Here is a 16,175-nt window from a genome sequence, read left to right as displayed (position 1 = left end):
ATGCTTGCGTTTAAAGCAGCCCAGTAAATAGAGAAACTGAAACAAACACAGCAGGCCTTCATAAGTTCGATCCAACAAGCTGTCTTGGAGCTGAACAAAATACTGTAAATGTTTAGTTCGTTAACAGGACAACAAACTGAAAGATCCTGCTGCCACCTATAAATCTGCTCCACTGAGAGCTGCACAGTGACAGTCCACGCAATTTTCCCACAGAGGGCCAAATGTGACGCGTTTTCAGTGGAAATAAAAGCAGCTCCACCAACCAGCCACTAATCTCGGTAGATTATCTCTCCAGTTACAAGTGGCACAGATTGGACTGCGCTAAAGACAGAATGAAAGAAAACAAGAGCAACAACAGGCAACACACTCACTTGCTGTCAGATGGGATTCAAGCGGGGAGCTCTCCTCGGTCCTTTTTAGAGTTGCTGCACTTGGATCAGTCTGCTGATTGTGTCTGCAAAACAAGCGTCAGTGGTCTGTCTGCTCAAAGCCCGGGGCTCTCTGCGCTCGGTCCCCTGCGGCGGACACCCTGGAGAAAATGTCAGCCTCCGGCTTTTTCCTCGCTTCATTTTTTGGCACCCCTGCTGTCGGGCGCAAGGAGGGATGCTTACCTTGTTCAGAGGGGAAACCCCCACCTGGCCTTCAGTGGGGACAGGACGCCCTCTAGTGGCCAATCTTCCACATCACCCACTCAGACTGAGCTCCTCTCATGAGTCCTTATTCTCTGAGACCCAAACTAGAAGACTTAGAAGTCCCCATCATAAGACACCACAAAACAATGAAGCAACAACATTTTAAAGTTCTGTCTCGGTATTAAGAGAGGCAGCCGTTGTAATGAAAGCACAGGTGTTCCAAATAAGATGAACCATGTTTCATTTATTTGTCCCAGTAAGCGTTTCCAACGAGCCAACACACAGTAGAGGACCTGGCACTAAAACACCTCACAGGAATGCAGCCGTCATTAATGTTATTACTTACAGCTGTTTGATGAGTCACAAAGATCTGCCGCTTGTAGCTGAAATAAAATAAAGTTCCTTTGATGAATGATTGGGGTACACCGGTGGTGGAAGTGAGTACGGTTTTGAAGGACTTGTATTTCCATTTAATGGTTTATACCTTGACTTTGTGCTCCGCTGCATTTATCTGACAGGTTTTGTTACATTTAACGTAAAGATTTAACACAATGACAAGCTTTAAAAGATCCCTGCCGTGAATGTTTTCAGAAAGTTTTTTACTTTGCTAAAATGTCCATATGGTGCTTTTTATGTGCTGGAAGACACATCGTGAGTGAAGTAAGCAGTGAACACCTTGGCTGAACATTCCCACCTTGAAACTACAGTGACTGTAAGGAGTCAGTCGAAATCTGGGGCTGTCTAGATTCTTCTTCTTCTCCAGAATCAGCTTCCTGTTTGAATATTTAAGGCTGAATTACTCCAATATTGCCACTTGCCCTCCAGTACTTTTACAGAGTCGTGGGTGAGCTGGTGTGCTTTAACTGCATTTTTCGGCGGAGGAGGGGTGTGAATAGCGGTAGGGGCTTCATAGATCTCTATATCAAAGCTGACATTAAGGTACATCTGAGCCATTTTAAGGCAGGGAGGGATTATTTTTATGGAAAGAAACACCTAAATATGTAACTTTAATACCTGGAGATGAGCTTTACAAGAACACAACACTTAAAGATTAAACCAGTGGTATTGAACCTTTTTTTTTTTACCTTCTGATGTCTGTAGTTGGGGTCATATTACAAATATCTATGAATTGTGAACAGCTCCACAAAATAGTGATTTTCCCCTCTGAACTACCCACAAAGTGTCATAGTGTCTCCTCCAGAGCTAAAGGTTAGAGAAAAAGCCCAAAAACTGAAAACAGACTTCTTTCCTCTTACATTAATAATCTAACAAGCCCTCTGGTTTATTTTCCTCTTGTACATAAAACTGTAGTTCAAACCAGCTCCACCTGCAGCAGCTACAACATGCTGCTGACACACTGATGCTTCAGTATGAGTGTTTTCACATCACTGCATTTGCACTTTTACTCAAGTAAAGGATCTGAATGCTTACTTCACTGCTGAATGACACAACACGCGATATGTCCAGAGGAACTGTTGAATTGAAGAGATAATATTTCCATTTGGATTTCCAAGTGAACCTCATCATCTTAAAGGGGTTGGCAGCTTTAAAAGTGTGATGATGAATGATTTTGTAAATGCTTCAGAAATTTCTTGATGCACTTTAGGAGCTTGAATGTAACACGATAGTCTGCTGGTGTTGTAACAGTACCCGTCTACACAGCAGGCATTTGGACTCTCTAGTGGTTCCTGGGGGTATCACTGCCTCTTCTCACGACTCTTAGCAGACTTCAAATGAACCGTTGGCTATACATCACTGTCATGTTGTCTATAGAACTTAAACACCTTATTTAAAGGAGCAACGAACTCATCCATGTAGAAATTAGTCAACTTAAACCTTGAAGATATCGTGCCAACATCTGGACTTTAAAACAATGATGCTACTCAGTAATGTGGTCCAACTAGGGCTTGGCATCAAAAATATTACTAATCAATTGATCAGACCATGAAGGAAATTAGGTTATTTATCGGACAAGTCACATTCACAGACAGCTAATGTTTCTATCTAACATACCTTTCACTTTTGTACCTTTTATTGTGCAAGTACATACAGTTAATGATGTTGAAGGACGTATTTTCTGATGAAGTGAGCAAATATGTTTTTGTCTTTTTCAGAGACAACAGACATCCGAACATGCCTAACTAGACGAGGTGGAATTACGAATAAGACAAAGTGGAAAACTGTGATGGGACCGCAGACGCTGAGGGGCCTGACAGGTTTTTATGTCTCCTGTAGTACTGCTTATCTGATCATTTACAAATGTGGTAAGATACTTGCAACACTAAATCACAACTTCAGCCGAGGTAGCTTCTGTAATATCAGCTAATTATTGGACTCTGTGCTGTGGAGAGGCTCTGTGTCCGATCATACATTTACTGTTTAGTAAATGTGGTTCTTCTGTGGAGCATATTCCCGATTAAGTTGTGTTTAATCAAATGATTAGACAATAAGCCGTAATAAGCATTATTTCAGCACATGTTGCATCACTAATGGGAGCAGCAAGGGAGTAATCCATGTTCAATTTTTTTTTCGCCCAAGGGTCTCTTTAAAAATTAATCTAGCCATGAATATGAGCGCAACTTTCTAGTAAGAAAAAAGGTTTATGGATGTTATGCAATGAATCTATTAAAGGTTTGTTATTTGTGAAATAGGGTCAGTAATAAGTAAACAATAAGAGAGACTTTAGGGCTGCTTTTTATGAATAGAATAGAATAGAATAGAATAGAATAGAATAGAATAGAATAGAATAGAATAGAATAGAATAGAATAGAATAGACTTTATTTATTCCAGACCTGGGAAATTATTGAAGGATACTTGTAAACATAAATACATGTTAGTAATATTTGGCTTGTTGTTCTGACACTTTGCAGCTCTCTTCATTCATTCAGCTGCTCTCCAAAGCTTTACAAAATTATTCATTATCAATGAATGCATCCATTTGTAGCCTTTTTATACAAGAAGTCAATGTTTTTTTCTTGGATTCTGTCATCTAAAATCCTTTTTGTACTTGTGTTATCTAATAATTATGATGAAATACACAAAGTATTATTAACAGATATGATTTCTCACATCCAACTCAACCTATGAGAGAATTAATTGAAAGTAAATCCACAGTCAGAAAGCTGTGCTTCACAAATCAGACGTCTCTCATGCTGTCAGGTGCCATTGCTTGAAAGGTAGCGCCACCTTCAGTTCAGACACGTGAAACACGTTGCATATTCAGATGCCTTTTTAACAGTGAGTGTTGAAGAAGTGGGCCAAACACAGGGGCACGTCGGAGCGCAACTCTTAATTAGTTGCTGCTGGCAAGAACCCCACAGAGGCTGGAGGTGGTGTTGGGGGAAGGTTACGGCGGGGTTTCTACGAGGAATACGAAAAGGAGGTCAAGCTAGAGAGAGGAGGAGGAGAGAAACGCTTAAAAAGACACTGAGGTTTCATGTCAAAATAAACAGCTCGAGCCCCTCTCAGCAAACGATTATAACAACAGCCGCCTGGGGAACCCCCCGCCTGTTTACTTTCCCTCTGCCGACTCATCTTAAGGCCAGCTTGGCATTATTGTGTACATCATCCTGCTCCATCTCTCGCTCAGGGCTCGGCCGCCACTCCTCCTCAAAGGCCCGAGTGGGAACGGAAGAGATATTAATGGGTATAATAGCAGCATGTCCTTGTGAAATATGTGTGTGTGTCTGTAGCCTCTATGTGTCTCTCTGTGTCACACTCATTGCTTGTGCTGTGTGGTATCAACATGTCAACATTAAGGAAAGAGAGCTATCAATAGCTCTTCTACCAGTATTATTGTCCCATCCATCATTTTGACATCACCCCACTGAAGGTGGTCTCCTCCCAGCTCGCACTGATGACTCAACCGCAGAGAGTTTTTAAATGAGGATACCTTGAGGCCGCAGCTTGGAATCTGCAGTAACCCAATCTGCACTCCCGAAGACTCGGAGGATGTGTGTTGGCCTCAGAGTGTACGTTTGTTGGGGTTGGGGGGGTCTCAGCTCGCTTGATGTGGGATTATTTTGGGGGTTAGCTGCTTACATTTGACAGCAGTGACTGTCAAGGATGACGGTGGGAAATTGGCTTTCCCACTCTTTGCGTCGTGCATGTGTGATTAACCCACAGAGAAAAAAGTATTGCATGAAAGCTTTTTTTTTTTTTCTTTTACATACATGTATGCATGTCTGTGCATTAAGGAAGGGGGTTCAGGTGCCTCTCTGGTGGTATTTAAACCCTTCATTTGTGTGGAATCCAGCATCATTATCCCAAAGTGTTGCCAGCTGGAAGCGCTTGGGAGTTCCCATTTGAACTCTATGTGTGTTCTGAAGATGTAGAGAGACCGAAAGAGTCAAAAAAAAAAAAAAAAAATCTCTAATGAAAGCTCGTGCTCTGGTTCTCATTCCGCACTGATATTCATGAGCAGCAGAATCTGGCACTGTCTCGCTGATTAGCTAATAAATTGTACGGCCACAACAATGCCACCCAAGGCTACGGAGCTGCTTTCTGAATTAGTTGTAATCCAGTGAGCTGGAAGTGGATGATGGCAGAGGCTCGAGTCAAGCCCACTGATAAATAACGGCCTAATAAATCTGCAATCAACTGCAGGAAAACCTTAAATGTTCCGGTATTTCCCTCCTGCCTGTCGACATTCATCAACATCAAAATCGGTAATTATTACCAGTTTTGATTAGTGGGTGATGAATCAGTTGATGCACTCGAGCAACAAGAGAGACTGAATGCACTGAAGGGGATTCCTAGTAAGTTGATCAAATGTAGGTTATTTTATGTGATATATTACCACAATTAACCATGAGGTCACCTGAGAACCAATGTTCCTTTTCTTTCCCTTCTAATTGATGTAGTACCTATTAGCCGTGCTTGTAGCATTGCTCTGAGCATGACAGCGTGAGTCCATCAATCAGTGTACATATTCACTCATCCTGTAAACTATTTCTTCTTCAGTTGGATGGACTGGAAGAAAATTTGGTTCCATGATGTCCTGCATATTCTACTGGATTTGGTGATTTTGTGACCATGAAGTTCACGTTCTTTGTTTTTGAAGATGGGTTGTCATGAAATTTGGTACATGCTCCTTTCATGTACCCCTCAGAATAAAATGTAATCCCCTCTGTGATTCCTTAACTCTTGAAGTTCCTTTTTTTCCCCCAATACTTTGGTTTCTGGGTGACCAATTAATGGAAAAACCTGAACCTTTCATCCCTCCAGTGAAGCGATCCAGTGGCTTTATTTTGCTGTGGAGGGCATTTTGTTGGCTTAGTTTGGGTCCATTTGTCTCCTTAAAGGGAAGGACTCATTGCAAATCAACACTAAGGTTGCTCTGAATGATCACCTTCATACTATGATGAAACAGTGCTATCCTGATGGGAGTGGTCTTGGTAAAGCCCCCACCTGTACGGCACCAAGTTGTCACTGAATGCTTTGATAAAGCTGATGTGAGTCATTTGTTATGACCTTTGAAGTCACAAGATCTCAGCCCAACTGAATACCTACATGGGAGACTTTGGACTGGCATGTTGGAAAGCACGGTTCACCATCATCGTCATAACATCAAATGATCGTATATCTTTTGGAAGAATAGTCCCATCCAGTAAAGTCCCAGACAGTTGGAGGACCAACACCAAGATATAATGCAGCTGTTCAGGTGGCATGTGATGTGCCGACACCTTCCCGATACACTTTGTGTTGCTTATTCCTTCAATTTACCATCCATCTGTAACCCAGCTTTACTTTTTGCTACATAGCAAACGTTAGCATGCACAACTACCTTGAAACAGTGACCACAGTAAATATTACATCCAGTTAACATCAGTATATTAACACTGCAATCTTGAACATGCCAGCATGTGGATGTTAGAATCATTGGTACTGCTGTATACAGAGCTTCCAGCATTACTATTGACTGTAGACTATAGACTTAGACTTTATCTGTTCCTGTGGGGAAATTCTTTTCCACAGCACCATTCTGCTTGATTTACAATTAACAGGACACACATTCTACAAACACACTGTTTACATATAAATGTAGTTTTCACTCTGTCCACATCACCTTGGCCTTTTGTTAAAGGGTTGCTATAATAGATGGCATTAGGCTTTTGCCTGGTCGTGCTCGTCTGCATCTCAGTGTTGTGTATCTATCTCCTGAGGGGAGGGGGGTGAGGTGTGTGTTCAGTGGGTGTGTTATGTCCTGTTCTATTATGTTTGCAATGCGTGTAATGATCCCGTTGTTTAATTCTGTGAGGTTTGGTGTGGGACGACCCATTATTTTGGAGGCTATGTTGGTTATGCGTATGGTTTTGTTTGTAACAGTGAGCATGTTGTCGAAGCAGGTGGAGCAATACAGGAGAATGGATACAGCTTTGATACAGCAACAGAAGTTGAAGTAGTTGAAGTAGAAGCATGACGTGATGTTTTTCATGGATTTGATTGACTACAATTAGTTCACAAGCAGAATGCAAAACAGTTTTCTACGTTATTTGATCTGAATGACACAAATTCAAAACTGAGGTTGAATGCATCAACAGTTTATGGATGGCTCAGATGAATGTTAAACTAATTTATTATAAAACCTGATCCCTGACATTTATGTCCAAGTTAAAAACCCTTAATAAAAACCACTTCATTCCAAGACATCAATGTGAACATGATGGTAACACAGACCCTGAGCTTGTAAAACCTCCAAAGGTCAACTTCTTAGCTGCTTATCACCGACAACCACAGCGTGGCCGCACACATTTACAAGCACGCGTTTACTAGAAGAGCTAACATAGTGTTTCCACCACTAGATGACAGTGTTGGTCTAGTTTGGCAGGTTCTTCCACCTGCTGCATTGTCTGCTGAGCAGGTCAAAGTAGGTGACAACCAACCGAGGCCACATCCAGACAGTCAAACATGGTCACAATTGACAGCGGGCTTGTATTGAAAAACTGCCAGATGGAACAAGGTGTCCTGCAGCAGCTGGAATATAAAGCTTCATGATTTATTACCTCCCTGTGGATGTCTGTCATCAGCTTCACTCTGCAGGTAGAAATTCAGAAAAATAAATAGTTCTGTGACATTTACCAAGATTGTTTTTTATTTGTTAAATGTGTATTTGTGTCGAAGAATATTAAACAGTAGCGGTGAACTTTGTCCTGGAAAGATCCTAAAGTATCTGTTTTTGTAACCACCTTTAGCAGGTACATTGATATTTTCTAAATCAATAACCTTAAATACAGTCTTTAGCCAATGTAGTGTTGATGTTTTCTGTACGTCTGAAGTCTCAAGTATCTAAGGAGTAAAAGTATTCTTTGTCGGGCTCAGTGGTCAGCTTTCCGTAGTCATTTCCTTCCACAAAAGGGGTATTTACCTTCAATATGGTTTGCATAAGCTGTAAGGAGGCTCAGGGAGGGTCAGTAATTACAATGCAATTCTAAACCAGCCCTCCCATTGCTAAAATGATGTTTCTTCTTGCTAGCTGAATAATATTAAAGGGGCATAATGGGTGGTATGACTCACGCTTTTTTAAATCTGTCTTACGTAAAGACGCGCACTGAGTTTAGTGTTTTTGTTGTTTTCTTAAAGCAATATTATAATTCAGTTTCACTTCACTCAGCTGGAGACTGCAACTCATTTCAAGTTTCACTGAACACTATGGGAAATTCACTCGACAATTGTCCAGCCAATTAACAGAGTATTACATTGTCTTGCTCATTGTGTGTCTCTTGCGGTGTAACATGAACCATTCCTAAATGAGACTAAATGCTCTCTGATTCAAACAAGTTCGCAGCAGTGTTCCCATGGGGTCGACCCTTGTGCACTCTGAGCTGAAAAGCATCCTATTTGGCTCTCCCTTTACATCCAGATCCTATTGAGGAGTGCATGCAGGCAGGCATGCAACAACACACACAGAGTCTCTCACACACACACACACAGAAACCTGCCCTCTTTGAGTCTAAACCACTATAGCCGTATATGTCCATTCCCTAATTGGTGGTTCTTCTTTCAAAGGAGTGATTATGTGTGTATGTGTTTAGAGGCGTCCTCTCTATGCAAGGCGTCTCGATTCAGTCCATCTCCAACGCCAGAGGGGACAAAAGAGGCACCCGTTCCTCCTCTTGGGGCAAGGGGCCGTTGACACCAATAAATCCCCCCTTCCACTTCCTCCCCGGTGTGTTGGGGTTATGTCAGGAATGTCCTGGGTCCTATTGTCCCCCGGTGCTCTGTTTTTGGTAACCCATCACCAAGCATTCTCTGCTGTTGGCGGTGCCTCCTCCCTCCCCCTGACGCACCAACACACATACATAAGCACACACATACGCACGTCCACACCCTGTGGGCTGTGCGTCCCCCGGTCCATAACTCTGAATAGACCACCTCGGCTGAATACGACAGACAGACAGGCGTCAGGACATCAGGTTCAGCAGCCCAAGTTGTGCACAGTGGCCCGGTGGGGAAAACGCGGCCAGTTATTTTCACCTGTTTGGTCCCCTCGCACTCTTTGTCTAATGGGAGAAAGAAAATAAAACAATGGCCTGAGTGTTTCAGACTCTGCTCTTAATGCTTATTCTGTCCATTCAGTGGGATCAAGTACACCGCCTCCTTCACCTCTTCTATGGTGATTGGTAAAGGACACATTAATGTGATACTATTAGAGCTTTATAATCGAGCATGTTTATGTTGTTGCAGGAGTTTTTTCTATTGCACTCAACCCGCCATGTCCCAGAATGCCTCAACAGTAATTAGGCCTTGATTTGTTGGGTTACATGTGTAGATAGAGCAGCAATAGTATAGAGTGAAAATGAGTCTCTTGGATCCAACAAGTAGACGCTGGGATGTAATGTGCTAAAAGCAGCACATTAACTGCACCATAAGCTGAAAGAGTATCCAATAAAATAAAAGTGGCTTAGTATACAACATATATCTTCATCTTCACTGAATTCAGATCCACTACAGTTTATGATATGATACTGAAACCTTTGCTTCTCCTAAAAATCACTCTGTATAGTGACTAAAACACTGTATGCCAACATGACAACAAACTTGCAGAAATATTTTGCAGGATTGACTTTTGCCTCTGAGATTGTGATGTTAGCATGCTCTGATGTTCATTTTCTCTCACCGTGTAAATGTCTTTCACTCATGTAGCCTACCTCTAAGTTCAGGTGGTGGAGAAAGTAAGTTTAAAAAAATATACACAAAGACAAAACAAGAATAATAAATGCAGAAACACACAAGCTTGAAAACATTAATGTGAAACTACAGAACAAGGTGTTCAGATGTATTCCACATCAGTAGCTGTAAAAGAAGTACTCACATCCTGTACTTGTGTAAAAGTACCAATACAGTAAAGTCCAGCCTAAAAAAATCCTATTAACATAAAATGATGTTACAAAATGTAGTTAAAGGATATATTTTGCTATATATAACACAATTGGGTGATTAATAGTGAAGCATCAGTGTGTCAGCAGCATGTTACTGTTGTAGCTGCTGCAGGTGGAGCCAGTTTGAACTTCTTTCTATATAGTCTTAGTAGATAAATCTGAGGGAGCATTAGATAATTAATGGAAGAGGAAAAATCACTGTTAGCTGTTGACAACTCTTGGACATCTGAAATGTGGCTCCGACTACACACTACCTTATGTGAGACGTCAGAAACCAAAACGGTTAGAAAAGTCCGGTTAAATCTTCAACATTGTGTTGTTTGTTGACATTTTGTTATATTATCCATTGCCTAAAATCCTAATCTTGTGTATGTAGGTGTACATAGTGAAGACAATATGTCCCTCTGAAATGTGGTGGAGTGGAACAATGATGTCGCATAAAATTAAAATCAAGTAAAGTACACTTCAAAATTGTACTTAAGTGCAGTGCTTGAGTAAATGTACTTTCAAACGCAGCACAGGGCTCTTTGGCAGCAGCTTCACCTTGTTCATTAAATAACATTCATGAGTCAGGGGACAAAAGATGAACTGAACTCCCTCCCTTCTGGTTTTAATTGCAGCGTCCTACCTTCTTTTGTGACTGTTTGCAAGGAACGTGTTACGAAGAGATTCGCTCCGAAACACTGCGGATTTGAATTTCTTGAGGTCTTTACATAGAGCAGAGATGATCCTGCTTTCTATCAGTATCTTATGTTTGTATGTAGTTATATGTTTACATAGTACAAGTTCAAATGAGCAAAAATCAAACCAGATTACATAACAATCGACATTACAGCGGTGCAGTTTTCTTAAAATCTGCATCTAATCTTCTCTTTAACTTGTTCATAATCAGTGATTTTACCTTCAGTAACTAATGCACTGATCAACTCTCTTACAAATGTGACCACAAAGCAGTTATCTGTCGTCTAAAATCCTCGTATTATCTGTATCATCTGCTTATTCCAGCCATGCTCCGCCGTCTCCCTCGCCCCCTCCCCGTCTCTCTCCCACACAAACTTGCTCTCACATACTTTACACACATTCATAAATCTTTTCAGTCGCCACACATCACACACAACCATTCAAGACATCGTGTGTCCATTCATTTCAGGCACTTCACGCATCCGTTCATTCTCCCATAGCACACATGCTATCCTCTCCGGGCTTATTTTCACCGAGGAGGTAGCATCACCGCATTCTGATGCTGCTGCTGCTGCTGCTGCTGCTGCTTCCTCGTGTCACCTGGCTGCATTGGGAGCTCGCGCTGCTGCCAAACCCCAAATACCAGAGGTTTGATTTGTTGTTTGGTGGGGGTGATGTATGTTTTCTGTGTGTGTGTGTGTGTGTGTGTGTGTGTGTGTGTGTGTGTGTGTGTGTTTGGGAGTTAGAAGGAGTAGGTGGGTTGTACACATGTTACGAAGTGAGGCGCCATTGCGGCCTAAAAAACTATTAGGCTCTGTAAATACACACTGTGGCGAAAGTAAACATTCTCAGCATGCCATCTAGGCGCACAGAGGGGTACTGGGAGACAGCCGCCGGACAGGCTGTGAGGGGGAGGTGTGTGTGTTTGCGTGTGTGGCTGTGTACATGGGAGTACAGCAGCAATCAGTGAGCTGAGAGGAGATGGATATGGAAAATATAGATTTTAATTAGGGGAAAACTCAAGCGTGTGTGTGTGTGCGCATAATCGCGCCAGTGCAGTCATTATGAAGCTGAGTAGTGGAGTAAACAGTTTAAAGATAGTTTACCTGCGTGTGTCGTTATGATGACCAGAGACCAATTATCTATCAGGAGTGTTTGTGTGGGCTGCTGATGAGTGCTGTCCAATAATGATTCTCGCAGTGTGTGTGTGTGTGTGTGTGAGTAAAAAGTATGTGCAGTGAGTTTCCTTCATGCTGGCCTCACCTGAGAGGTGAAAGAGGAGGGGGGAAACAGGATAAAAAGTAAAATCAGGCAGTTGTTTAAGGGATATAAATATGCTCATTGGTGCAAAGGGACTATTTTCTGAATTCGAGAGCCATGCTGGCAATAGGAGAAAGCACAAGTAACCATGGAAACAGAGCTCAGAATATGCACTATTCCCAGCCCTGAGAGTGCCACACCACCCACAGCTCTATTTTTAGGCCTTACTTTGGGCTTACAATATCTGTTACATCTAACAAGAGTTAAACTGAGTAATCAGGAAGCATGACTACAGAAATGTGACTCTGGCACTATGCGTCTGATTAAAATGGTAGCAGCATAGGAGCGTATAGGACCAGCAGGGTTTTAATAGGCGCTTGTAGCTGCTGTGGGTTGAAGTGGAGCTTCAAGGACACGATCCACACAAGAAAACAACATAAATGAGATAATTATTGCTTCTAAAATAACTGGCACTGATAGATTAAGAGTGTGAAATAGTAGACAAATAAGATTAATGAGACAAATTGGATACTGACACATAAAAACATGGAGGATTGTGTTGGTGAGAAGCTGCTTAGATACTGAAGACACCGCTTGGCGTCTTAAGTTGCTCTTCACGCTGAACTTACCAGCCACTTGTGACAAATCCCTAAAACCAACTGCCAACCAGTGTGGAGAAACTAAGATTTGAGCAATGCAGCCCTGGGCATGTGAATGAATGCACTCCTGACTCTGTGGCTTTGCATAGATTCCCTACCTATCTGCTTAATTACTACTTGTTGGCAATAACTGGCGTTGACCATCTCCTGTTATCTGACCACGGTCACCTGTTGTTTGTCGGCAAAGACTGGCCGCGGTGTCGATGTAACGGCATGATCTGAATCCTGGGCCCTCTGCAGCCGCAGACTCCAGGTCAGGTTTGTCAGCTCTCGCAGTGACGGATGGTTGACATCGGATGAACTGCTGATCCTAGAAGCGTCCTGAGAAGCAGCTCCTTGAAGAAGACATCTTAAACACAGACAGACATATGAGAGTGGACTGTAATTAACCAATCAGGGCGTGAAGATGACCAGGAAGAAGTCCAGCACCATCATTGCCGCATCTATTCTCTCCCACACACTCTACAGGCACTTAGACACATTTCTTGCTTCTTATACAACATGAACAAATGCTTGACGCCCACACACACACACACACACACACACACACACACACACGCCTCCAGACACCACAAGCTGGGGTCAGTGGTGTGATGGAATGTCGGGTATCATCTGCGGTGACTCCGTTCGTGTGTGTGTACGTACGCGCACGTGTTTGCCCTCCCTCCCCCCTCAGTGCTCGATCTAATACCCTGTCATCATCAATAACCTCACCAGTGCTGACTCACTGGCTTTTACAACTATGGGGTTTGGGCCTTACTCACAGCCACAGACCCTTGTCTCCATCTCTGTCTGTCTGTCAGCCCGCTGCACACACACACACACCAGAGTTTTGTATGTGCGCCTGTGGCTGATTGTGTGCATGCATGCAATTACTCACGCACTTATTCGTCAGGCGAAGATGCATCCACGCAGGTACGGATCTTTCACGCGAGGAGAAAGCCTCCGCAGACCCCCTTGACCACCCACCCGCAGACGAACCCCCCAGTCGCTCCCAATCAAGCCACAATCCATCATAATAATTGACTATCATCAGGAGACAGAGACTCATCATCTTCACCGCTAAGCATGTCACCCCTCTTCCCCCCCATCTCCCTCACCCTAATTGTCTCCAGGCCTTTTTATCTAATTCTCCTAACCAGCAAATATGTGCTTTATCTTACATGCAGGTGAGGGTGTAGAAGTGTCCAAATATGCCCCAAAAAAAGGGGGTTTATTATCACGGGGTCATTGCAGTTCAGTGTTTGTTGATGAATGTGCAGACAGGAGGTGTCAGACAATCATGACGTGCAGCATCTGACAGGCTAAAGGCCACCAGTGTCTTGACATTTTTATGGACAGTAAATGACACGTGAAGCTGCGCCGATGTTGACGGCGTTGATGTGGGGGGGTAGGAGGCAGCTTTTTTTTTTTTTTCTTCCTCATTTCGCCCGGCATAACACGTCAATCAAAGGCACGTCTGTGGCCGTAGAGACTGTAAATGTACATGAAGTTTTGTGAGCTGTTGATAAATGAAAGTGTAGATTTCATCAGTGGTGTGAAGTCGTTATATAGTCAACATTGCATGAAGTGAAAACAGGACGGGACAGTTACTCATTTGTGGACTGGCATTTTCCCCGGGTGTAAGAAGAAGAAAAAAAACAACCCACATGCTCCATATTTAACCTACAACCGTATTAGATGCTTCTATATTAAATCTGTATTCAAAAGGTTTCTATTTCCAGAATGGGATTAATTTAGTAGATTTGAAACTGCAGATGCTTTGAGCAAACAGACAGGGTTAGAAAAAATGTGAGCTCATGTGATCAGATTAGAATTTCAGGGCAGGGATAAGTTATAAGGCCAGAATATTTCCTGATGATATGGATCTAATGGTTTTATTCAATATAACACAAAATATTAAGTCATGTTGAGAAAACTCTGCTTGTTTATTCAACATTAGGCACTGTCAGCAGATGATTACTGAAGTTGTAATGCTTACATACAGTCAGATGTGGTTATTTCTAGTGAGTTGAGCACTTTGCTGAGATTTAAATATTCATATTTTGGCTGAGGACCCACTAGGATCCTCTCAAGGACCACCTGGAGGTCCCCGGACCCCACTTTGAGAAGCAGCAATCTGACTGGCTGGCAAGGTCTGCTTCTAAAAGGTGCGCACCTAACTGGCTGGAGCCAGGGCGGCGTATTGCCTTTCACACGCTTCTAAAATACTCTCCGGGCAGAGCCTGAAAGGGTTACTGTTTCCCAAAGTGCCTCATTCTGCGCAGTCGAGAGGGGGCGGCTGAGTGGCGCCGTCGAGTCAGAGACGCAGTTTCTAAAAACCCCGAGACATCATCAAGAAAGAAGCTGACAGTAAGGAAAGCAGCCCCCCTCCTCTCCTCTTCCTCCTCCTCCTCCTCTGCTGGCACGCTGCCGTCCTTCTCCTCTCTGCTTACCAAATCCCCTCAGCGGTTCTGTCACAATAACCGGGCGGCAAGTGTCAAATCCAACTCTGGCCGCAGGAACACAAATCACTTTAAAGGCGCACAAGATGCGCTCACTGGAAACAAGCTGCTTTTAGCTTTCAGACATTCAGTCATAGCTCTGTTTAAGTCGTTGATTGTATTTAAAGAATAATATAAACACTATAAAAAATACAGAAAATGACTCCACGGACTTAATTTTCCCTGCGCGTCTCCAGCGCGTTTAATTGGCCATATCTGTTTAACTCGCAGACAGCAGCGCTCCAATTAATAGTCTGCTAACGTCAAAAACAGTTGACCATTGTTTTATGGGCTTTGTGTTTTTTTCTCTCTCTCTCTCTTTCTCTCTCCAGGGCGGTCAGACTTGAATAGGCGCCGGTCTGCTCCAGTCCACCTCTATACAAATACCTCAGTGGAACTTGTGTGGAGCTTCCAGAGTAAAAAAGCGCTACAGACCCCAGACAGCTCCAGGCCTGCGCGCATTTACGCGCGGCCCATTTCATCATTTGACACTGTTTGAAATGTCTGAATCATATTTTACCCATTATGTTAACACCTCGGAGCCCCCGGAGCGAGCACGTACGTAGACACAGGAGATGAATGTGCGTGGCCTCCTCCTCCTCCTCCTCCTCTCTCCTCTCTGGCTGAGACAAATGAATGCCAGTTCTGTGGAGGCGCTTGAGGTATGTGTTGCGCATTACGCAGCGTAGTAAATCAGCTCTTTCTAAAATCACTGTGACGGCGTGGAGCGTCAGGCAGTCCACACAGAGCCACTGAAACTTAGTGCAGTTAGTAACTTCACTCCACCTCGGAGCCCGGCCGTCTACACTGCAAAAAATACGCGTCTGGCAACTTATTTTTCAGCAGCTTTCACGGGTTTCCAACTCTGGGGAACTGATTCCAGGAATGTTTCTGGGTTGGATCACATTCTTATGACACACTTTTGTAGAAAAGCACTTTTGATTATTGGAAACCAGTGAAATACACTCAATCATCTGGCCAAGACTGAATGAGACAACATGTTCAGATGATATTTTTTACAGTGTACACGCCCCCTGGATATAGACACTCGTTGTAAGCAACATGGCTTGACACTAATA

This window comes from Stegastes partitus, unplaced genomic scaffold (assembly GCF_000690725.1).
Source record: "Stegastes partitus isolate 25-593 unplaced genomic scaffold, Stegastes_partitus-1.0.2 Scaffold1250, whole genome shotgun sequence".
NCBI classification, from domain to species: Eukaryota; Metazoa; Chordata; class Actinopteri; family Pomacentridae; genus Stegastes; species Stegastes partitus.
The sequence above is the reverse complement of the archived record's forward strand: the minus strand, read 5'-3'. Positions refer to the sequence as shown.